The sequence below is a fragment of the Geospiza fortis genome, unplaced genomic scaffold (assembly GCF_000277835.1).
Source record: "Geospiza fortis unplaced genomic scaffold, GeoFor_1.0 scaffold112, whole genome shotgun sequence".
Taxonomy (NCBI): domain Eukaryota; kingdom Metazoa; phylum Chordata; class Aves; order Passeriformes; family Thraupidae; genus Geospiza; species Geospiza fortis.
Genome location: NW_005054298.1, coordinates 15141723 through 15166966, shown reverse-complemented (window position 1 = coordinate 15166966; position 25244 = coordinate 15141723). Strand labels below are relative to the sequence as shown.

General features: G+C 37.3%; 2 protein-coding genes across 2 annotated transcripts in view; both read right to left on the bottom strand.

Annotated features, from left to right (window-relative positions):
* SLC4A10 (solute carrier family 4 member 10) overlaps positions 1-10301 on the bottom strand; it is a 166560-nt gene extending 156259 nt beyond the window's left edge. The window contains exons 1-2 of the mRNA XM_031057835.1: positions 10199-10301; positions 9589-9691 (exon numbers count right to left, since the gene is read on the bottom strand). The gene's annotated coding sequence lies outside the window, so the exon portion shown is untranslated. The remainder of the gene's footprint in view (positions 1-9588; positions 9692-10198) is intronic.
* The window catches only part of TBR1 (T-box brain transcription factor 1), a 43041-nt gene that overhangs the window by 9158 nt on the left and 8639 nt on the right, over positions 1-25244 (bottom strand). The window lies entirely within an intron of this gene.

Sequence of the window (25244 nt, the reverse complement as noted above, 5' to 3'; positions counted from 1 at the left end):
ACACTAAGAGGTGTTTTCTGTCCAACTACACAACTTGAATCATATTCAGGGTTTGCAGGAGGTTAACATGTTTAGCAGAAGAGCAGTTTTTTGTATGCCAGTGCTCCTAGCATTGGAGATAGCTTATATTTATATATAGTTATATATATTATATATTATATATTATATTATTCTTGGTGTAATTTCAGAAAGTATCACTCTATTTCTATCACTGCAGCACACTCAATCATATCTGATCAATACCTAAATTACTAAGATGGCAGGGAACTGCAGTAGCACCAAGCACACTGTAAACCATCCCTCTCTGAAGGAATTAGTCTAACTCCCATTTCCCTGATAGCTGCCATGACAGCCTAACTGATGAGCAACTCCCTGTAAGATCTTCCATGATTATTTATGTTTTGAGAACATGCAAAAGGAGCAAACACAATGAAGATCACACCAATGCATTTCCACATGATTCTGTAGGTTATCTTCAAAAACTTCAAAAAATTACTGAAAAGGGTTTTATCAAATTCAACATGGAAGCTTTGACATTTCCCCCGATGAGAAAAATTATAAGGGTGTGACAATATGTAATCACATATTGTAATATTTTATTCAATACTGCATTTGAATAACAAAATTTAAACAGATTTTCTAATAGATAAAAAGGAAAACAAAGGTAAATCTAGCCCAAGTTACTCTTGTGAGTAATTGCCACAAGTTCTGCCATTTCTTTTTGTTTATGCACAAACCCTCGGGTGAGTACATTTTCACCTTAGCCAATTGCTCCTGTTTGTCCAAATCACAAGGCTACCATCAATCAGAAAAGAATATAATTTAATGCCTACAGGTAGTAAAAAACAATTTAATGGAAGCCATTTTTCTGTCCCTTGTGAAGTCCCTGTAATAAATTGCCCATTTTCCAGGCAGGACAATTCAGGAACAGATCGCCAGGCTGGCTTAAATACATGAAAACCTTCCACACTGTAGTAAATGCCTGCTGGGAATATTAAATAGAAGGAGGTAAGGAAAATTTTCCAACTACTAATGAATTTGCTGTAAAAAAAAAAAAAAAGAATTTACTATCCAAATTTTATCTGTAGAAAAAGCACTAAGAACTCCCAGACAGGGATACAGCCACCATCTATGGTCAATTAATGCAATCATGATTACATCACAAAAGCAGCTTGTCTCAATTCACGAAATGTACTTTGCACAGCTTTTGGTAACTGTGCAAAACCATGAACCTTAGAGCAAAGAGCTTTAGAGTCATGTCAAAAGGCAATTCCATATTTGCCAGAAAGTTCAAATATTGGTGAATTATCTGAAACATGACATTCGGAGCTACAAGAATAAGTTTCTTGTGTAACCACAGATGGAGGCCTGACAGGTTCTGAACACTTGACAAAAGGGTCCTTGCAGTAAATCTCACCTGCCATTGCAAACAGTCAAGATTATTTTAATAGCTATTTATTTTTATAGATATATGTGTCTATATATACAGCTTTTTCTTTCATTACTGCAAATTGCAGTAAAAACATGCAATCTTTGAGGTGTATGAATGCAAGAGATCAGATTAACTGTTGTTCTTCCATGGCATTATTATGGGAGGTTTCCAACAGAAAACATATTAGTCACTGGTTGTGCTTGTGATATTTGCTAGCTAGTGGCCAGACACAGCAAAGGAGGTGTCAGCAGGCTCGTTCCATACTGCTGAACAAGGTTCAGAGTTCTGAAGTCTCACCTTCCCCTATCTCTAACACAGAGACAGTGAAAAAGTTAACACAAAACACAGAGTTGAAAGACCCTGCAGTATGTTGAAGCTGGTTTACCCTTCCTTGATAAAAATCAACCCAAGACACAGTAAAATATTTTAATTACAAGTCCACCTCAAACTTAGACATAAAGTTAAGGGTTTTCCTCTCAAAGTGTGTGTAGATAATTATGGAAACTGTTAACTTTTCCAGATGATGCCAGACCTTATCCAGCTGACCCAGTTTCACTTAAATGGAAGAAGTCCTTACCTGCCTCAAAGTAGTGTGAAGAAGCAAGGCAGTGCAGCAGGGCGCAGATTGTAGGTGACAAAAAGTAATGCATACCACCAACCATCACTCCCTGCCCACTTAAAATTCTTCTGTAGCTAACAACTATCTGCCAGCCATGAAGAGAAATGAGGTACCACTCCAATTAGTAATACACAGTCTGATTAGTAACTAAATTAATAGCGAGTGGCACTTGTATACACAGATAAATACCTGGTTTGATGGAGTAAGAAAAACAGTAAGATACTGATATTACCATATGTCCTGTCCCCCTTCAGACAGGATTAGAAGACAAAACCAATTCTATGTGACACTCAGAAACTGATTAAGTGCACTAAGATTAAATAAGTTTGAATGGCTGCAGTATCATACAGAAAGATGGAAAATAAAAAGAGGGATAGAAGCAATTTCTATAGTTAGTTTAATTTGCCTCACATGTTTGCTGCATCTAAGTCACACCCTGAAATAAGACCATCACAGTAGCCTAACACTGATGGTTTTCCCCAGAGTTCCACTTTTAAGCACATACTGCAAGTACACCTCCAGAATTTCAGGTCAGAGCTGGGAATTTAGTCTTGCCCTCAGCACAGTGATTGAGTGCCAAGTGCCAAATCCAGCCCTGACTTAAGTGCCAGTAAAAACTGTCAAACACAAAATGCAGCTGTCTAAGGTCAAGTCCCAGATGTTTTGTTCAAGTAAAGCATGGATGATCTTGACCTCAAGAAAACAGAATGTAACATTCATGTCATGGCCTAGTCAAAAAAAACCACAGGGTTCCTACAATAAAAGCAGGAGCTATTTCTTTTTGAAGGAAGATTAAAAGCCTTTGATCAAACTGTACCTTTAAAGCAGATAGGAGCTGGGTCTCAGATAACTTTAAATAGTACAAAATGTCCCCAGAACCATGAGGTATTGCAAAATATGAATTGTTGAACACAAGTAATTTTTAAAAACAACATAATGGTTGTTCAACAGTACTTACAGCATTAGGCTTTTCTCCATGCTTTCCCTGAGCTAAACAAACTGAGAAATTGTATTTTAATTTCACATTGATATAGGACTTCCAGAAGAATGGCTTGTTTTTAATACACTGCAACTGCCTGAATCTAAGAATTAAGGTCAACAAATTAAAAAAAAAAAAAAGTCAGAAGAATTCTTCAGCAGTTCCAGAATGATCCCTTAGCAAAGCTTAAGATAAATTTCTCCTCAAAAGTAGCTTGAGAAACAACGTCTAAGATATGTAGGATGTGCCTGTTACAAGTTTGCATCTGCAAAACCTCTCTTCCCGCTCATACAAAAATCCGTCTCAGCTGTTACCTTGTCTTTTGCGCGCTCCCGAGTTAAAGCCCTATTCTGGGATACCTTGCGCTGCCGGTGCCGTGGGCTTTAGTGCCACTCAGCGTTCAAATGGCACAACTGCAGGGAGCTGCTCCGCCAGGGCACCCAGCAGCTTGCTAGGAACAGGAATGGTACTGGACTAACTCATAGAGAAAAGCGGATTTTAGAAAAGAAGCTGATGTTGAGCCTTTGTTTGATCTCATCTTTAGCCTCAGTGCTTCTGTTTAAAAGCCGCAGTGGGATTTTCAGAGGAAATGGACATTCAACCTGAAGTGGCAGGTCACAGCCATGAAAAGTAAAGAAATTGGCAGCAGAGGGGAGGGGAGAGTGAAAGAAGTTTGCAGGACATAGGAGACAAGACAAAGTCGGAGGAAGCAAGAAGAGACATTCAGCAAACACATGCAAGCAGGGGAAGGACCAAGTGAACACAGAGAGAATGGGACAATGTAAAAACTATTAGAAGTCAGGTAAGCTATTACTGCTTTGTGGCTCGCCTGGGCAAAAACTCATCTCTACCAAAATATATGTCTTGAATTTAACCTAAGATATGGAAGCAATCCCATGTAGTATATTTCTTTATTCTGCCTCTTTCTCCTTCCTGATTCACATTAATTATTTTTGTTATTTTAGGATGAGTATTTTCTCTTTTTTTTAACCTTAAAACCCCTCAGATAATACACTTTAGAAACACCTTGCCAAAATAAGGGCTCTGCTATCAATATCCTTTCTAAATAAAAGGCAAACCAACAACTAGCCGAGAAAGAAATTATCAGTTCTATCAACAGTAATTTCCACAAAAAGAAATGTCTTACGAGAAATTTCCATAACATAAATAGAAGTTACAATCAGACAAAAAAAATATTTTCTCTGAGGCCAATAAATATCCAAAATCATGAACAGAGACTAAAACTGAGTAGGAGTTCCTGCTTATTGCAAAAGAAAAACATTTGTCCAAACAAAATAAGATGAGGCTAAGAAACGTCCTGAGAATCAAGCAAGCCAAGGTGACCATAAAATACCAGAAACATTTTGCACAAGGATGCTCAGACTGCCCAGAGTGGGACGCGGTCACACCCTGCCCTGCCAGCCTCACCTGACCTACACCAACACTAATGCTGGCAAGTGGCAAATCACCAAAGGGCTGCATTGTGAGAAATGTTATTTATAATATGTGGAGACACCATTATCACACACATTAGCTAGCATGCAGCATCACAATAAAGACAGTTCCTTTAGCAGATTAAGCCCTCAAAAAAATTACCAATCCCAGAAACACAGAAGAGCACAAAGTCCCCCTCGGCTGGCCTGAGGACATCACATGTCTGCCAGAGGAGATGGGCTGCTGCAGTATGGCATCACAAAGGGGTGCTGAAGGAACACAAACTGTGTGAGGCTTGTATTCTCTTTTCTGCTTGAATTTATGTAAAATCTCTAATGAATAGAAGTTAATTAGCTACACTTAAGACTGATATACAACTACAGCCATAGGGAATAAACAGGTTCGCCAGCTGCTGTATTACTTTAACTACACTGTAAATTGCTGCATGCTATTAACATGCTCTCCTGGCTTCAATAAAGAAAATCTTATTGAAATCAGTAGCACACATTTCCTATTTCAGTGAGACATTGCAAAATTAAAATGATATGTAGTAAAAACAATATGTGTGAGCCACCTGCTTACTGTATGATAGAATAGATTGGCATAGAATGACAGCTGCTGCACAGCCAACATTTCAGATACTGTACTACCTTGCCAACTGGACTTAAATTCACACACGATTTCCTTGACTAGCACTGAATGAATTTTTGCTGCTATAAATATGCATTGGCAATTGTGATGAATCATCCTGGGTACTAAGGGTCATTGTTAATTCAAATACATCAAGAGCCATATCCAGTGCAAAAAGCCTCCAGAACAAATATTGATGAGTCCGGACTGTTTTGGTGACCTGCACGTAAAGAACATGTCTTGACCCACAACAAAGGGTAATGAAGCCTGCAGGGCTTGCTGGATGTTCATAGCACAAAATGCTCAGTGTTAAAACCAAAATACTAATCAATCATCACATGGCTCCTCACACTAGCTTGGAGTCCATGAGAATTACCATAATCAAGACCTTACAGCCTTATTTGTAGGCATCTAGAGCCACATTCAGAGAGCCTAAACTCCCTAATTTCTTACACTTATCCTAGCCTATGCTACATCTGCATTTTGTTTCTAGCAGACTCAAGACAGGTCTCAACTCAATTCCTTTTCAGACTCCTGTAGTTCTCAGCACTACTCAGTCACAGGAGCTTACTGAAAGGCAGGCTCCTTGATGTTGCTTCTAATTCCTATTTATTTCAATCAGAGCCATGTGTCTAATTATGTTTGCAGATCCGTTTTTGCTGGTTTTATATTAAGGGAATGCCTAGAAACAATAAGCGTTTCTTTTAATCTAACTTTCTCTGCTGGCAGCTGATGTCTCAAGTCAGTGCTGACAGGAGCTCTAACAAGAAACCCTGCATTAGATTCCCCTGATAATAAAATCTTGTTTGCATATATAATAATAAATACTCTGAGTTGAAATAGGAAATAATTTTATAAGGATGAATATGACTTACAGTTCTACAACAAGCGATGATACAGTAGTGCTCATAAAAGGGCAGGTTTGGGGTAAAATCAGTAATCTATTTCAACCAATTCAAATGCCAATATCCCATCTGCTAAGTCTCTTTATTTTATATCAGTCTGCCATTTTCTCTTAGTGGTAGCATCAATAAACATTGTTGGTAATCATCTGCTTGTGCTCTAATGTGGCATATTCAGTTTCATTGAACAAAGCCAGGCTGAAGATCCCCGAAGGAAAACAAAAGTGAGTTGTTTAGTTATGATTCAGACCCATGTCTCTGATTTAAGAATGACTCAAGTTGCATAATCACCAAACCTGAACGTAAATATGTTTTATGATATACAAAGCTAAATGCTAATAACAGCTGCTTTATTTATTCCAAGGAATTTTTCACTTACATGGGATTCTTTTCTTCATTTTGCTAAATGCAGTGGAACATTTCAAAAAAACCCATTAATTTGAGGAGTTCACTAAAAATAGTATTTTTAGTGTCTGATGATGTATAACAGGATTCCAGCTGATTTGTTATCCATAGAGATGAAATGCTGGATACCTAAGCCTAGATTCAGGTTCCCCTTAGGTGGCATTTGCCCTAAAATTCCTAAATTCATCTAGCATACTCACAGTCTGCAGCCAGAGATAACCTAAAGCATGATTACAAAGGTGGGTTTTTGTTTCTCTGGCACTGTAAGATTACAGTTTCAATACCGTAATTAATCGCGGCCATTCATAGTTACAATAGGCCTGATTATCAGTGGTGAAGGGAATTATAATAGGCCACTTACTCTGAGAAACTTGGAGATAATAAGCCCTGGCTTGCACAGTAACTTGAAAGCCTCACAGGTTTTGAGTTTCCATCAGGATGTTTGGGTTTCTAACAGGAACAAGTCAACAGCAAACTTGAGTCCTTCTGCCTTAAAAGGCTTATCAGTAAGACAGAGAGGATCTAAAACTGTCCAGTTATGAGAGCAACCTGATACACATGTTAACATAAGCTGGAATTCCAGCCTGGAAAGCAACCTCCAGGAATCAGCTACATTTCTTAACATTGCTTGCTTCTTCAAAGTTCCTTCATTTAAAAAGCCATTTCCAAAAAATCTGCATTCTCTGATTTGAAAATGTTCCCTTACAGATTATTGACAGGACAGGCAGTTTTTCTCATGGCCCACCAGGCCCTCAAAAGACCCATGCTCCTGGAGGTCCACTGCAGAGGTGGAGGACACAGAGCTCAGCCCCACTGAGGAGCAGGAGCTCCAGGGAGGCTGGAGCAGGCTGTAACCTGCCAGCTCTGCCATGAGACAGACCTTGCAAAAGATTCTCATGCCTGTCAGCTAATACTGTACCCTGCCCTGGCATTGTAATGGAAACGGCTGTGCTTTCTGAAGGCATCATCTTTGACATGAGACATAAAACCACACATGTTTGTCATTTCTATATTTAACATACCGATGTGGAGCTTGGGGAGGAAAGAATAGCTTCTGCTAACATAGATCAGAAATGTCTTTTCAGAGGTGGCATGTAAAACCATATCCCCAGAAAAGATGTTTAGTTATTACTAAAAACTCTGATGCTAGCACTGCTCTCCCAAATTACTAGAAAACACTTTTGAAAGGAAAGCTTGCAAAAGTACAAATATCCTAAGTTTACAAATTATTATTGCGTATTTGCGTGGTCACCGATGACAAAAAAATCTGTGACCTCAGCAAAGAACCACTGTTAAGGTGTCAAAATCACCCAAATAATCTATTACATTTATTCTTCAAATTATATTATTTACTGTAGTATTTATAGTGTGAATAATACTCACATGTTAAACCAGCGTCTTGTTGTCTAAGATGCTTAGACTTTTATACACACATAAAAATAAAAAAAATACCAGCCATTGGAAAAAGGAAAATTTACTAGTAACATTCAAATATTGTTCATATTATGTAATTAATTCTGTAGGTGTGGCTTGATCATCTAAAACATAATAGACTATTTGGAGCACAGGCACTGGCAAGCCTGCTGCAGTCCCAGCTGGCCTGCTGCCTGGGCTATAAATTTTTCATGCAAGTAAATCTGATTTAGAACATTACTTGGGCCTGATATTTACTATTCAGCAATGTCACCTACACCGATGTCCACCCACAATGGCACAGCTGCAGGAAACGGGGCAGCAGAGAGAGCCAGCTCTGGCAGCAATTCCTGCCTGAGGGACCGCTGCTGCCCAGGGACACTCCAGGAGCCACCAAAGGGAATGGCAGTTCATGCCAGAGAAACAGCAGCAGCACATTCTCCCCATCCTCTCTCTGGTGAAATGAATAGACCATTAGAAGCCAAAAAAGAAATCTGTGTTGAGGTACTGCTAATGTTCTAAGAAAGTGACACAAACAAGTTACACCTCTAACAACTCACCTTCTTCCTACTCTAGGTATTTATAGCAATCTCTTGAATTTGACTGATATACCATAGTCTATTAATTGTACTGATCCCCCCACCCCTCGCCTCCCCAAAAAAAAGCAGGATAAACAAGGGGCAAAGTGAAAATTTTAAAATAGAATTTCCTCGCCTCAGTTTATTTAAGTTAGATATTTAGGACTGAGCTTATCAAGCCAACTGGTGGGCATCCTGCACATGGCATAGCACCTAGCACCAGCTTCCTGCATGTGCTGAATCATGGCAACTGAATTTACAGGAGCCGGTGGTACATTCATATACCACAGAGCAGAAACCAGCTTTTTATTATGACAGTCTCTTAATTAGTAAGTTGTTAATAAATCAAGTTAAAAACAACAAAACAATTGACTGACTATTTAATGACCTTAGAATAAAATGTGCTGTTACTATACTTGAGCTAGAACAGTGCAAGTAAATATCTCCAAAAGAAAAAGCAAAGACTTCTATAACAGAAACCAATTTGATATGGAAATGGGTCAACAGTTGCTTAAGATGTAGCACAGTTTTGATTTGATCTGCTATATTTGGACTCTGTAAGAGGCGCTTCCAGTAACATCGGTATTGCTTATACATGAGACTTTTGCATAATCACTGTGTGAAGCATTAGAATTCTTCAAACCGAGAATGATTTTTAAAACGATTATATATATCTATGTTAATAATGTGGATGCAACAGCATTTGCTGAGGAAAAAGAACAATTGTTTTATAAAACAATTAGGATTCATGATACATTGCTTGGCACACTATTGTTCAGAAGCCCACACAGTCCTTATCCAAAGGAAGCCCAGATGTAGTCATGGGCACCAAGTTATGCTTAGCACTTAGCTCAGAATACATGCTGGTCAAACAAGTAGAAATATAGAAATAATTGGACATACATCTGTGTTACAAATTAAATCCTTTTTAATTTGGAGCAAGCTGTTTGGTATATTGCTGCTTTTCAGACATGATCAGAATTTGACTTGTTCTTAAGGGAACAATCAGATTTCATTGAAACATTTTAAGATTTTTTTTACTTCCACATATCTCAGCTGTTAGCCTTCTAGTCCACCTTTTTATTTCTATGGATCCTCTGGTAAACTTTGTGTAACTAGAAGAGCTAATCTGATTTCACTCCTGAAAACTATGAAAGATCATTTCACTGTGCCTATCACTGTGTTAGGGAACTTACCCCAGCCAGCAGGGAATGTTCCTCCTTCTTTTCAAGCCTGGCTTCCGCTCACACTTGCTACAGATACAATTGTGCTGGTTCTTCTTTACCCTTGCATTCTGACCTTGGGAAGAAGAACACACATATGTAATATCTTCCTTCAAGTGCACTTAAACAGTGAATACAAGCATGCACTTTCTGAACATGAAGTGCAGGCATTAAATCAGCTATTGACTCCTGCAGAGTGATCGAAGGAATTTGACTTTGCCATAGATGAGGTCCCAGCAGCCCTCACAGCACAGAGCCACGATCAGCTGCTGGGCATGGGCAACATTAAAAACCAAGAATTATTGTGATCATTTTCAATTTATCTGTGTGTGCTCTTTGGCATTGAAAAAGGACACATTCAGAAAATATTATCATGTATCATAAGATAAGCATATTATCTCTGCAGAGACATAAATGAGTTATTGTAGCCATAGTAAGCCAGAGGTTTGCTGAAATCAAAGGGAATTGGGTATGCTAGATCTTCACACAGACAACAAAATGAAACAAAAATGCACCAGGCTATTTGTGATTAATAATAGTGCCTCTAAAGTCAACATGAATTATAATTACATGGGTTACTAACCTTTACAGAGTCCACATGAATATCCATTGGATTCCCCTGTCCATTCTGCACCTTATATGCCAATAAAGATGATATTCTGAGAACAAAAGTCTCTACAATACGTGTCTCCACCAGGGTACAGCCCACTCTGCTGAAGCATATTTTAACCTAATAATTCCTATAGCATATTGCAATTTTTAGACTAACTGCTATTAGTGAAAACCCAACTATTCAATCCCGTGTCTGGCTCTGTAACAGATGTCATACATATTGTTTAACAAGTAGTTCATGTCTCTTGACACCATTTTACCACTTGTAAAATAAGAATGCTATGAGATCATTGAATGGTAGACATTATAGAAGTAGAAAGCATTGACTATTATTTGTTGTTTTATTATTATTTAATGTAACATATGGATGAAAAATTCTGGCTTGTTTGACCAGGAAGACAGCCCTATATGTTTAAAATTAAATTAGCATAGAAAAAAATTAAGCAAACAGACTATCTCAAACAGGAAATGAAATAAACAGTATGGAGCTCTTTAAATACATAACAAGTAATCAGCAAAAGGGCTGTGAACGGAACCTGAGTGGGAAGCTTGTGACCAGTGAGGCTGATACTGCTGGAAGCCTGAATGAAAGTTAAAAGGCTCCATGACTAGGCCAGACTATACAGGCAATTAGAAGTGCTGAATGTTGCCAAGGCATCAGGCCAACAAGAATTACAACTCAACAAACTGAATGAAGGAGAGTGGGGGGAGGAAAAAAAAGAAAAAGGAAAAAAAAAGGAAAGGCTTTAATTAAATATTTGAGATCTCACAAGGGATGGGGAAAGTGCCAGGTAACTGGAAGATGGTTAACTAAACAGAGGGGGTCTGTTCACTCATTAATGCGTGGGGGAATTTACAAGTGTAACTTCTACTACCATTAATTGGAGCTACAGTAAATGAGTGATGCCAGTGCATACTGGTGGGGAAAGATTCTTGTTACCTAGTCTGGTCTTACCTGGTAAGGGCTCATCAAAGTGTTATGGGATCATTTATGGATCTAAATTTAAAAAGTCACCAAGATAGAACTTGTAGAAATAAAAATTTCTACTACTTTGAGTGCAGGGTGATCCCAGAATAATGAAATATTTTATTAAGAACTTTTCCTAGCAGTGTTTTTTCAGAATTGTGCAAACATTTACTCTGCTCTACACCTCAGAAAGCCCAAAATAACCGTGTGGGACATATGTCATGTTTAAGGTGCATTAAAAGTCTTCATTTCTGCAGCTGCTTGTCAGAAGGGTCACCAGCTGGGATGATTTGATTGTGCCTGTGCTGAAATGAAACAGGGAAATTAAGCCATCAGGCCACTCACCTGCAGAGAAAGAGCAAGAAAGAGAACAGTGGCCCTTGTGAAGGGACCCAACTGGTGAGGGTGGGGTAAGAACTCCAAGTGTACTCTGTCACCAGTGGACCAATTTTAGAAACTCTATAGATGCAATTACTTCAGATAAGCTTGTGTGTATTTTTATGCAGCTCCAAATTCCGTGGCTTTGACAAGACCTATCACATGACAAATCTTAAATGCATGTTAGTTATAATAATTTTGCTGTCCACTGTTCTTCCATTAAATCTGAAGTTTTTTCAGAACAGATTTTTAAACTTCATTGTTCCTATAGCACTACAATGAAGACAGAAATTACTTAACAGCTAAGCAGAGATATGTATTTTTTTCAGCCACAATCAAAGAAACTTTGGGGTATGTAAAGTATGCTATATTTTCAGAGCCCATTAATGAAAACCAGAAATAAAATTTTAGTAACTCCTTCAGGTACATTAAATAGAGAAATAAGGGCCAGGAAAGTCATGTCATGGTCCTGTGTTTCTTGTTTTGTCACTATTTCTAAGTGAAAAGGAGAAACCATGAGAGTTTCAGAGCATTCCTTTTAAAAAGGGCAGAATTCAGCATCTGTTCTCCACATGAGATGGGATGGTTTAGAATATTATGGGATGGTTTAGAATAAGGAATCTATTAAAAAAAACCCCATATATTAAAAGGCTATAAACCTTCATAGTCTTTAAGCCATATAAAATCTTGTTAAAACTCAGACTGCCCTGAGATGTTCAAAAACTTGATCTCTCAAGTGAAATGTGTCCTTACAAGCACATTTAAGAAGGTTTAATACTCTCAACATTTACTGATGCTTTGCCAGAAAAGCAGTCAGGTAGCCACCTTGATAAGCTCAGTGTTCCTTAAACTTGGACTCCTATTTCATTATAGGAACAACAGAGTACAGGAGAGCATTAGAATAATAAATTCAAATTATTACTACAACCAACAAGGAATGAGAAAGATAGCCATTGAAGTGTTTACAGTGCTTGAAGACAAATTTCCAGTCATGTCCACACTGTTTACCTTACAAAAAGTAGCTGCCAAGAACTATTCACTCTTTTTTTCTGGCCTACCCTCATAGAAATATAGACATCTGTAAAGGACAAAACAGACCCACATTTACAATAGCTTATTTCAAAAGTACATCCTTTATGTCATAACAGAATTAATTACTAGATAAGTATCAATTCAACTATTATTTTCATATGGAACTTAAATGCTGACACAAGAGCCAGTCAATCTTACTAGCCAAATCTGATCAATTTCTTAAGATTAAGATGGGAAAAAATGGAAAATTTTCACATTAAGGTGGTCGGCTATATTGTAGCTTAATTTATAATTTCCAGGCGTATAAGGCAAGCATAGACAGACCATATGTCTTTTCTTGGCCTTTAAATGCTCCTATTTTCCACTAGACTTGCCTTTTTCTCCATCTATTGGCAACCATACCATTTGCTATTCAGGTGATTGGCTGTAATGAGCCAACTCCTGTTTCCATATGAATAACCACTTTTTTCCCCAATTACTTAAGCTGCCAGCAAGTCACTGGTGTCATGTTCTTTGATGCAAATCTGACTGTCAATAGAGAACAGGACTACATAAAGGAAGAATTTATTATGATACCTTTAGCTTAATATTTTTTGTAAATGCTATTTAGTTTAGCTTCCAAGGAACATGGGCAGCAATGGTCCACAGCAAGAAGTAAGAACATCTTTAATTGGCTTTGTGCTCCACATGCCCTTGTAATCAGCCTTCCCATATGGTAGTCTGAAATAAATTTATCAATCTCAATTTATGTATTTATGTCACTTTAAAAGGTCCATTTTAGTCAATATCAAAATCTATAAAATGTCACATTTAATTTTAAAATTGTAATTAAAAGAGTTTGAGCACCGAATATATAGTTTGATATTTGCAATTTTTTTAAATAAGCAGACACACAGAAAAGCATGGGAAAGGGGATTATCTGAGGCAAACGAATACCAGCTATTAACAATACAAGAACTAAATATTAATTTTAACTTACTTTTTTAAAAGGTCATTTTTTATTAAATCATTCTTAAGTAGGCTTGGATATTTTTTCACTTAAAGGGAAGCAGCTTACATTTTGCAAGCCAGTAGATCTTTTTCTTGAAATGCACCATGATAAGCGTGGTCATGGGGTAAGGTGCAGATTCCTTGCTAGTGTTGGCACTCCTGACTGCAAGCATTATGTTTGACAGTAAATAGCTACAGACTAAACTACTTTCCATTTTACAACTTGCAATATTAAAATTCTAATACAGAACAATAGAAGCAATGTTACCCACTATTCAAAGCTTTGTCCATTTACTGCCTACCTTCAAATCTGTATCATTTCAGGATGCCTCTCCAGATCTCGATCAAGTAGATTTTCCAAGTGTTGTTCATTTTTTCCAGGTGATTCCAGTTATGTACCATTTTAAGCATCTGAGTAATTTTGTGAACACCTGCTTCTGCAATATAGACACCAGCAGCCAATCTTAAAAGAAAGACAAATTCAGTACATATTTAAAACTTCTATTGGTCCTACAAACCTCAGATTCAGTTCTGAATGTTTCCAGGTGCTCTCAGCTCAGGCTTTACGTATGGAATAATTAACTTCTGTAGTAACTTCTTTTGTAGCAGCAGGTGTCCTTAACAACCACTGCTCTTTTGTTTAAAGGGTTTGTGGATCTATTTTTTTATCATTGGAAACACAATAACAAATTATTCTTTACATAAGGTTGACAGCACTTATCAAAGAGCTGAGACAAAACAAGAAGCCAGCAAAGGGAAGAGAGGTAAACAGTAAAAATATTTCTCTAACAGTCTGCTAAGAAGTAGATTATCTTTGATTGTGCTCATTTACAAATGGGAAAGGTCCTGTATAATGTCTGCAAGCAAAAAGAGAAAATACATGCTAAGCCTAAAATTCATTAGTGAAATATTTAATACCAAATGAAACACAACAGTAATGTTAAATTCATTGGGCTTAATTAACCTCAAAAATAGAAACATCTTTTCAAGTTTAAAGTTGTTGTTTAATGACAACCTGGTTTTATTATTATTATTGGGCTAAAACCTGACTTTAGGAACATACATAAAATCAGAGCAGCTCACAGGTTTCTCAGATTACTCAAGACCAGGACTGGATTAGACTGCACTACTTGGGATTTTGAATAACACATAAATAAAAATTTATGACAGTTGTAATTCATTAACTTTGGTACAGAAGTTGATTAGAAATTGTACAAATAATTTTTATGGGATTTTTCAGCAATGCTTTTTCAAAGACTGCTGCCCATTATAACATGTATACACTCAAGCAAAGCTGGCTGCCACAAACTCTGAAGGAGCATTGCTGATCAGGTAGCAGGCATTTAGGCCCTGGAAGGAACAAAGAGGTGCCTGGTTTGATTTCCCAGAGTTAGGGTACCTGCTTGCTCTCTAGCTGCATAAATGCTTTCAAATCTTTTAAATTCTAATGGACTAATGCAAGGCACAGACTAGCTGGTGCCTACATTTGAAATCTGCTCTCAAACCTCATTTGCAGATTGGCCAGATGGTCATTAGTGTGGAGGTGTTCTCCAGGCAGACTTGCTTTCAGGGCAGGGTTTTTTAAATTTTGGAGGGGGTTGGGGAAGCAGAAAAGGAAATCTTTTGGGGGGTTTGGATTTGTTTTTTTTCATTTGGGGGGGAGGGTTGTTGAGTTTTTGTTTTTCGGTTAAGATTAGTAACAGCTAGGAAAGGGTGAATAAAAGCTGAGCTACAACAGTATATTCTCTAGTTTGGTGTATTTAAGAAAGTGCTTGCAATTTAATCCAGAGAGACCAATAAACAGAAGACTAAAATAAAAAGGCAGAAGGCTGCAGTGTCAAAGTGCTGTTAAAGTACATGAGAAAAGCAATTCACTTGGGGTTCAATGTAACACTTCTAATAATGAGCTTCCCATATTTAGACACAAGAGATAGCAAATTCAAACCCCCTGGAAAGGATACAATACAGTTATACAACAACATAGCAAACTGTATTTGTTTTGTTATTACTACCTGTGCACCCTATGGTTTCTTTAGGGAAGATGATATAATATCTTTATACCATAGTGTGTAAAACAGTCTGAAATCTCTCTTTGACACCAGTAATGCACTAAAATCCTTCCTAAATATTGAAAGACCTCCAACTTGATGCTAAGCTTGATCTTACTCATCACTAAAAAAAATAAATGTTTTGTTACTGCATTTCTCTCTGAGAGGTTTTCAAAATCCTTCCAGTCAGTACATGAGATAGGATACATATTGTCGGGGATAAGTTGTTAAAGTGAATTTGAAATGTGCTTCTCAAAATATCGTTTACACATTTACCAGATGGTAAAATAAACATGTAAATTGTTATCGAGTATACACCAACTTTATACTACAATTTTACCCACTGTAGAAATGGTGTAAAAATGTTGAATATAGTGTTACTTGTTCATTTAATAGTTTATTAACATTTTAAATACATTTGGAGAATAGGTTTGCTTTCAAAGAAAAAAATACTTACAAAAGCAGCATTTCAAGCCATTAATCAGACCAAATTAATGTACTGACTTCTACATTTATCATTTACCTTATCAATATTATAATTAACATAATTATAGTTGGTTTCTAAGTATTTACATATGCATAGATGTTACGCATGTTTAATGGTATGGGTTTTAAAAGATAAATTTAAGTTGAACAAAGGGCTAAAAAAGGAATTTTAAGAAATGTAGTTATCAACATCTTAGTTAAATGTTGTGTGTTTTGGAGTTGTCCTGGATTTGGGATTTGGGCTCAGGATTTGGGCTCAAGAGTTGTTGTGGGTCCCCTCCAACTGAGAATATTCTATGTGATTCGTAAGTAGCTATTAGACCAACAGATCACTTTGTCACTGGAGTTTCCTCTTTCAAGACCCACCATACACATTCAGAAATAGAAAGATGTGAATACTTTACATATGACAAAGTAGAAGGCGTGTGCTAACAAACCTTCCCTCAAAGCAGAGAGAAATGCAACTGTTTAGCAGTATGCAGAAATTAAAATCTTCAGCTCAAGGAGTAACCCTTGTCTTTCTCTGAAATATGAGGTCCCATGCATATAATCATTAGCTATTAGCTAATGTCCCTGGTAGAAGACAGCAGACAAAGGATTTTGATGGAAGACAGTTGCTTGTACTGGTTATGATTGGTCTCTCTTTTTGTAATTCTACTAACCCAGCTCATCAATTAAACTGTGCTATAGCATTTTCTTTCTCACATTTCAGACTATGCCAGGTCCTTTTTTTAGAAAAATAATTTTATTATTTTGCTGTGTTAGATTTAGGATCTTTCCTCACCTATGATGACATGTATTGACTCAGCATATTTTCAGTCTTATGCCCCCAGCAGACTCTGAATTATTTACTCCTTAGATATGAGCATATCAATTAGTCTTCAAAATATCTAATGGCTTCCTTGGTCAATCCACAGTAGGGGCTTGGCTTCTCCCACATCTTGATGGAATTTTTTTTCAGAGGCTTTTCACAGCACCTAAATTCAGTCTGACACCAGCCATGAAGCTCCTGTTTACTATTGCATAGTGGATTTACTATCATATGCCCTCAGCAGTAAGGTGTTACCACATAAATGCAAAAGATACATAATTCTCAAAAGTGCTAGCACAGGGCTAACTTAAGAGATAAGTTGACCTTATTATTGAATTCTGGAGGAATGTGCATATCTAACAAATATCCTCTATTAGTAGGTGCCACAACATAAACTCTTAACGGAAATTGTCTTTAAATAGTACACCCCTATACAAGGAGCTGCCAGAAAAGTGATAGACAATAGACTTTAACAAATCTGTCTGGTTTTCTGACTCATACTAAGAAAGTCTGTAATTTAAGATTCAGAGGTCAAAACCTGCTCCACACTGGGTGCTTTATTAGTGCTCCAGAAGAATCTTCCAGAGAAAGCCAATTGCATGTGAGCACATTTTAAACACCACTTGGATCGTCCTGCTCTACAGAACCACAGAATCATCAAGGTTGTAAGAAACCTTCAAGCTCATCTGCTGCAACCACCAACCCAGCATCACCATAATCACCCCTCAACCATATCCCACATCCAGAATCCCCTTGAACATTTCCAAAAAGAATTCCACCACCTCTCTGGGAAACTTATTCTGATGCCTAACCATTCTTTCAGTGATTTTTTTTTCCTTTTCCAGTATCTAATCTGGACTTTCCCCAGTACAAACTAAGGCCATTTCCATTCATCCTTTTTCCTGGGACATGACAAAAGAGGTCAACCCCTATCTCATTACCACCTCCTTTCAGGCAGTTGTAGAGAGCAACCTACCTTTTGAATTATACTCTGCAGATTAAGTGTTTTGAAAATATAAACAAAAATGTGTGATGATATTGCAAAGATAGCAATAATAGTGCTTTCGTATGGGAATAAATTATAATTTAACTTCATTAAATACCCCAGAATCTCTGGAAAGGTCTGGTTTAGAAATCATTTAAGCAGAAACATAACTTCAAACTTGAAGAAATAGTCTAAGTGAGATAGGGAGAAGATGGATGTTCACAGACAGGAGGTGTTCAATAGCACACAATTACCAACATACCTCTATTATGAATTAAGAAAAATATGGGGAAGCTTAAAAGTCTGACTACCAAAATCCCTCATGCATTCAAGGCATGCATTGGCTTTGGTGTACACACAGGTACTATAGACTGAAACACTAAACATGAGAGGGAGCTGCCGAAGAAAGCAATGTCTTCAAAGCCTGAGCCATGGAGAACCAAACACCTCTGCCAACTAACTTCGAAGCAGAGCCTGAGCCAACACTTCTGTAAAGACAGGGTGAGCACTGAAAACTTGTAGCATATGCTGCTATTTACATAACTAATTGTAGCATGCACAGTCAAAAAACAGCCTCTAGCTTTAGCATATACATGCAAAATAATTGATTTTATTATGTACAGAAAATTAGAAGCTGTCAGAAACAAAGCCACTAGTAACAGCCGCGAGGAAGAATTTCGAATTTTCGTCGCCTAGATTGCAGAGGCTAGTCTTCACACAGTTGTGAGGTTTACAGCTAGAATATAAATCTAGACAAGATTCAGTGACAGCTGATACCCTATCCAAGCTTTCGGTAAAACTGACATACACACACCATAGTCTGATGGTGGAGACACTCAAGAAAAATATTCCCAGTCTCAGACTAGCTGTGGTTTGTCATTGCAGGCATTGTAATACAAGATTAAACTCTGGAGAGGACATTGCAAATATAACAATAGCAACCTAATCTTGCACAAAATAAAAAGGAAGAAAAATATGATGGCATGGAATAAAAGCACTAGCTGAGTTGCTCCTAAATCTCTGATGAATAATAAGAGGACACCAAGATGGGAAAAATACTGAAGAAAAAGCTGCATTACGCTGTTTTTCTATGGGAAAAAAAACCAAAAAAACAAAAAACATGAACCTCACTGTTTCTCAGGCAAAACAGCACATATGTGTAACCAAAAAAATATGCATAATAGTTACAGAATCTTCTTCTATCATTCAGAAATAATATTATTTGAGACAATATTTAATCCTATAGGTTGGTTCTATATTGACTTAACATGACACTCTTTTCTTGCAATTACAGAGTGGATGACAATTTTTCACAAGTTTAAACATTTTTATAAAATAATAAATTTTAAGTAGGTTATTTTAAGATATCCTCTTGCCAGTAACCTTTTTGAAAATGGTGTTAAAATTCTAATTTTTTTTTAGGCAAAAAACTATTACAAATCAAAGTTGGATCAGCAGAGGCCCCATAAATTATAATGCAACACCCATAAAAATAGGACTTCACCTGTAACATGCTGCTGAAGAAAAAAGTAAGAAACGGACATTGATAATACAACTTAAAATGCTAAAAATGTTTTACATTGTCGATTCTTATTAAACATGTCATGTTAAATGTCTTATATGAGGTAAACCCTTTACAATCATGAAAAAAATGTATGTAAAAGTAAATTTAGAAGTTTGGGTACAAAAGAATGCAGCCTTGCATGGATCTCCTCCTCTTCAGTAATCCTAAGCAAGGCTTTCCTGGTTTGAGCATCCTCCACAGAAGGAGTTGCAGGAGAAAGCGCTCGTCTGCATGCCCTGGTTCTAAACACAACAAGCACGGAAGAGCCGGTGCAGTGCCCCCCAGTAAGGAAAAGGATGATGGAGAGAAAGGTCTGGAGCTCCAGGGAAGCTTTGGAGATCAAGCTGGGGAAGAGACCAGAGGCTGCCTGGGGACTGCTGGTGTATGTGCATCAGCCTGGAGCTCTGCTGCTTCCCCGCGCAGGGACTCAGCGATCGCATGCATTATCCTAAGCAGCTCTGGAGAGCAGGTTTGGGGTTAGTGATAAGCCCGTCTCCTACCTGCCTGTGAAAGGGATCACCAGCTTCGTGCTGTCCTGCCCTTGCACCCACCAGCCTGGCAGCCTTTCCCATGCAATAGCACCGTCACCATCCAAGTGACTTCAGAGAGCTGAGCTGACAGCAAAACAACCCTCGTGAAAAGGGTTGAGTACACAGAACTACACTTGAAATCTCCTAGATCCTTATCCTGAGGCAACTGTAGATATTAAAACAAAGTCAAAATTAAATATAGCTACTGTTTAGCACATTGTGTATTTAGCACAGGCATTGCCCTTGTCCCTCTATAACTGGGAAATGTGACCGCAGTGACAGAACTGCATTTTAATTACCGGGAGGAAAAAAAAGCCCCAAAACCCACAACAGAGAGTACTGCCAAAGCAGAAGAGACTTGGGCCCCGATCCTACAGAAACTTATGTGCATATATACACTAAACTTTACACTGTTACGGGACAACCATTTGTGTTGCTTCTCCAGTTACAGTTTATTTGAAAAATATCAGTAATGGACTGCTTTGGGGTTTGGCCTTTTAGGTTACATCTGACTAAATGGCTTATGAGGCAATATAGTCCTGAAGAAATCTTACCTGCACATGTCATTAAAATAAATTACATTCATTTTATAGGCCCATATTTTATTTCTGCCATTACATTTCACATTACTTCAGTTTATATCTGCTTATACAAATGAACCCACTTGCAATTAAAAAAAATATTTAAAAATATTTTTTATTTATATAGTGATGAGAAAGAAGTCGTAAGTGAACAGTATATAGAAATACAGCAACTGAAACACTGAAATATTTAAAAATGCAATGCTAAATGTTAACATCAGAAGACTTTTAGTATTAAACACAAAGGAAAAGTGAGCTACACTAGATAACACTTCAAAGAAAGTGAAAAGGATTTGGGCATTACAAAATCCAAAACACTTAGAAGAAGAATTGAAATATCTGGTTAACTCCTTTCCACTCAATTTCTGAGCAACACTTTTAAATTAAAATAATATAGCTGGCCTAAGTATTGCCCCCAAAAGAGGGCAAGTTCTTTTATTACACACACCAAACAATTTGCTTTTGATTCAATCACTAAGACAATTAAATCATCAGAATAGACCTTTACAGTAAGCAGAAAGGAAGCTACAATTATTCTTACAATCTAAACAGTGAAAAACAAAAATGTAAGTAGAGTAAGATATCTGTTGATGATTTTATAATTATGTTACCACAGAAGGAACAAATTTGAAAATCAGTTTGTTTATCAATTAGTACTTGGTCCTATTCTTTCCATCAAGCAGCACCTGCTTTGGTTAGTATCTAAACCACAAGAGGAGATAAGCAGATTGTTTCAATACAAAGCAGTATTGAACCACTGAAGCCCATGAAATGACATAACTATGCACCAGATGAGGATTTAATCCATGCTATTCTGGCCTTAACTCTGCAACAAATGCCATGCTCAATGCATAACTGAAATAACTGCTCAATAATGTGCCCAAGAATAGCCATTTAGAACCACAAGCACGGGAGATTTTTCCGTGAGATTTTCATAATTTCTAAACACGGGTGACTGTGTTTAGAATTTCCCTCACTTGGAGATTTTTGAAAATGTCCCTACCCTCATAATTCATGCATGATAGGTTCCATAGGAAAGTGAGGAACCAATAATAGAAAGCAAAGCCCTTTTCCTCAATAGCCTGCATCTAATTCAAGGGAAGGGTTCCTTCTCCTAATGTAAGAACACACTAAGCTTCCAGGAGAGAGTTCACACAAAGCTTAAAGTAACACCTTTGTACAAGCCCCTCATGCTTTAGAGGCATAGTGGGAAAGCAGTGGGAATGTGGGGAGAGGGGAGATGCCTCGAGGGTTTGCTGAGGGGCGCTGCAGTGCGAGGAGGAGCGGCTCTGTCTCTGTCACTCAGCTGGTGATGTGCAGGCACCGACCGCAGAGCAAGAGGCAAAACAGGAGCTGCTTCTGCCAGGCCTTCGAGTGGACTTCCCAGACAATGCAGGGTGAGCCACAACTTTCCCCAGGGCCAGAGAGCAGCCACCATATTTCTGCAGTATCTCCAGCAGGAGGTCTAGGACTGCAGGGTGAGAGAGCAACACCGATATTTTTGAGTTGGAAGTCAAAAATGTGACAGCAAACTTATTTCCCACAAAGGGAAATAAGCTTTAATCGGGGTGTTGATCAATCATAAAATACATATTTTAGCTTACATTTATGATTTCAGTTTAATTCTTAGTGGGTGGGTGGGTGTCTTCATCTAAACTAGGACACCATTCAGCAGCATAAAATTTCTCTCAACTCAAAATATCCATGTTGCTCTTTCACCCTTCAGTCCCAGACCACTATCTGCTTTCTGGATAAACAAAAGCAGCCAATGTGTAACCAAATATGGTTAAAGAAAGAAGCTTACTTACAAAACTGAATTTCTTAGCATAGCCCACAGAAATTGACATGACTTTTAGAAAGTTTAATTTATGTGCCAGTGCCATCAGTTTAAAACAAAATTACTCAAACAAGCCAAAAAATTATATTTCAAATGACTGAAGTGGGAGCTTGGATGATGTGCTTTGGTAACTCATCAATGTTTCTACTATATTAAAAAAAAAATCAAATTATTAAGTGTATCCTAAATCAGTCAGTCACTTCAAGGTACACGACTATCACAATTATTGAAAAAGGCCTTGATCCTGAAAACATTTATGTCTGTGAATTTTTAGACAAGTGAATAGTCTTTGTAGGACTGACCTCTTACTTTACGTTGTTCACACATATGAACTTGTATGCACGATCAGAGACTAAGGCAGAAATACACATTTACAAGCTATCAACATTTTACCTAAAATGTCTCTTAAAACAGATTCAAAGTCATTACCAGCTGTTTCTTGTTTAAAGCTTAATATCCGTGTACTAGTATAGACAGTTTTACACAGAAGTGTCTGAAGTTTTTCATCCTTTTTGCCTTCAGTTTAAAAAAAAAAATGGCGTAAAAAGTCATCTTAAGACCAAGAAGATCATTCATACTCATATCAGCCCCTTAGAATTAGAAACACTCCAACTATGAAAAAACACAGTGATAGCATGAATAAAACATCGCTGGTTTTATTGTATAATATATTTTATAAGGTCAAAAGTTACATCTAATCAGCAATGGCAGCCTTAGATTCTAATGGATTCATAATTATCCTACATCCAAGAAGCAAAATATTACGTATGCTCAAAAATTTAAGAGTTAAATATATATATTTCAAACAATATTTGGCTTTTTCAGACATAAATATTTGAACAAATGGGCTTCAAGGGACCATGCTCTGAAATAAGCGATGCTTTTGTTTGCATTTCCAGATTAATACCCATTCTGATAAAAGCATGAAATGTTACCAGTAAGCTGTGTGGCTCTCCAGACCTACCACAAATATATTATCTGGAAAAAGCTGGGTACTGAATGCAAACAGTCTGCTGCCTTCCCTCTACTTATCACTCTGCTGTTTCAATATTTTTTCTTTGACTTTGCCCCCGTATCTTAGCAAGTGACACATTCCCTGCTGAAAATCACATTTATGACAAGTTTTAATACTTGGAATGAAAACTTGTGTCCATTCTGCACAGAAAGTACCTGCAACGTGTATTTTCATGCAAAATCCTTTCTTTCTGCTTTTCCAATACACACACGTTCTTTTTTTGCATCACGGAGATTTTAAAATTGTCTTATGCAATTTAAATAAGATTTCCAAAAACAGTAACCTTTTTACAGGGAAAAATCAGAGCATTTCCAGTTGACAAAGTAATTTGTGAGGGCCATGCAAAGCACCTGAAAAAACAGACTGCAATGAAAACCATTTTAACTATAGCAACAGCACTCTGCATAATGTTAAAAGGAAAATTATGCAATTAGGTCTCTTATCAGACTTACAAAAATTCAGACTATGCCATTTGGGGGGGAAAAAAAAGAAAAATCATTGTTCACCACATCTCCCTTCAGCACTACCTAGAGGAGGGAAGTGATGACCAGACAGTGAAAATTAAGAAGAACATGTCCCACCTTACGCCTATTCTGCCAATCTGTCTCAGTTGTTCTTCTATCTCCATAGGTTTACATGATTTTTTCCCCTAATTTTTTCTTTCTTTTTCTTTCTTCTTTTTTTTTATGCTGACAAGTAATACAAGACAGATTCTTGCCTTCTTAGGATCTTGCAATCTAGTTTAGACATAGCACGTCAAGTGGTGATGAAAGAAGGTTAGGGTGGGTTTGAAAAGATGAGGATTCCAACAGTAAACGATGCAGAGACATCAGTTTGGTAATGTACACATGTTTTGCATGATTCATTGGACCAAAATGGCCAAAGGAACTTAAAAAGCTGTCAAAGGCATCTTTACCTCTGACCTACCTAGTCATCCATCTGCTTCCTCATACTGTCAATCAAAACCCTCCCATCCTTATCACTATTCTATTACACACATTTTCCACAACCATTTCTCCTCCAGCTCTTAAAAAATATCTTAGCAAACATTTCAATCAGTCATTAAAAACCTTGTTAAAATATGCAATGTGTCATCAAATATGCATAGCGTACTCGTGCAAAATCTGTAGAGCGTAAATCACTGTATTACATTTGATATAGTATTAATGTAAAACATCATAGAAAGTATTACCAATAGGAACTTTGAATTACTTTCTACAGATTGAAGCTTGATTTTGTGTTATATTAAAGAAAGGGCAATTGAATAGATTATTTTACACAAAATAATCTATTCAATAATTAAATTAAAACCCATTCAACATGCCTAGAATAATAATAAAACTACATGTAAAATTTGTGCAATTAATTGCTGTTCTAACAAATTCATACACGGGGGTTTGCTTCAACTAAACTGCACACGCTTCAATTTAAACATGCCGGGTCAAAACCCGCGCTTTCGCTCCTCAGTGAACGCAAACAATTTAACGGGTTGGTAAACATACGTTAAGCAGATATACAGGTGCACCTCTAAAAATGTTATTCTAAAAAATTATAATAGTAATAAAGTGACCTACCGACAGGAAATAGCCTGTTTAACTTCTGCAGCCCTTATCTCTTCCAGTCTCTTGCACAAATAGTTATGGAATTATCCTGTCGAAATAGTTATGGAATAACATCAGCCACTCACGCACAGGAAAGAATTTTGTTCAGACCTGTCACACGTTACGTATTTATTCCAGACCCGCTGGATAACCCCCGCTAAATAAAACCTGGCGGAGGCTGCCTGAAGAGCG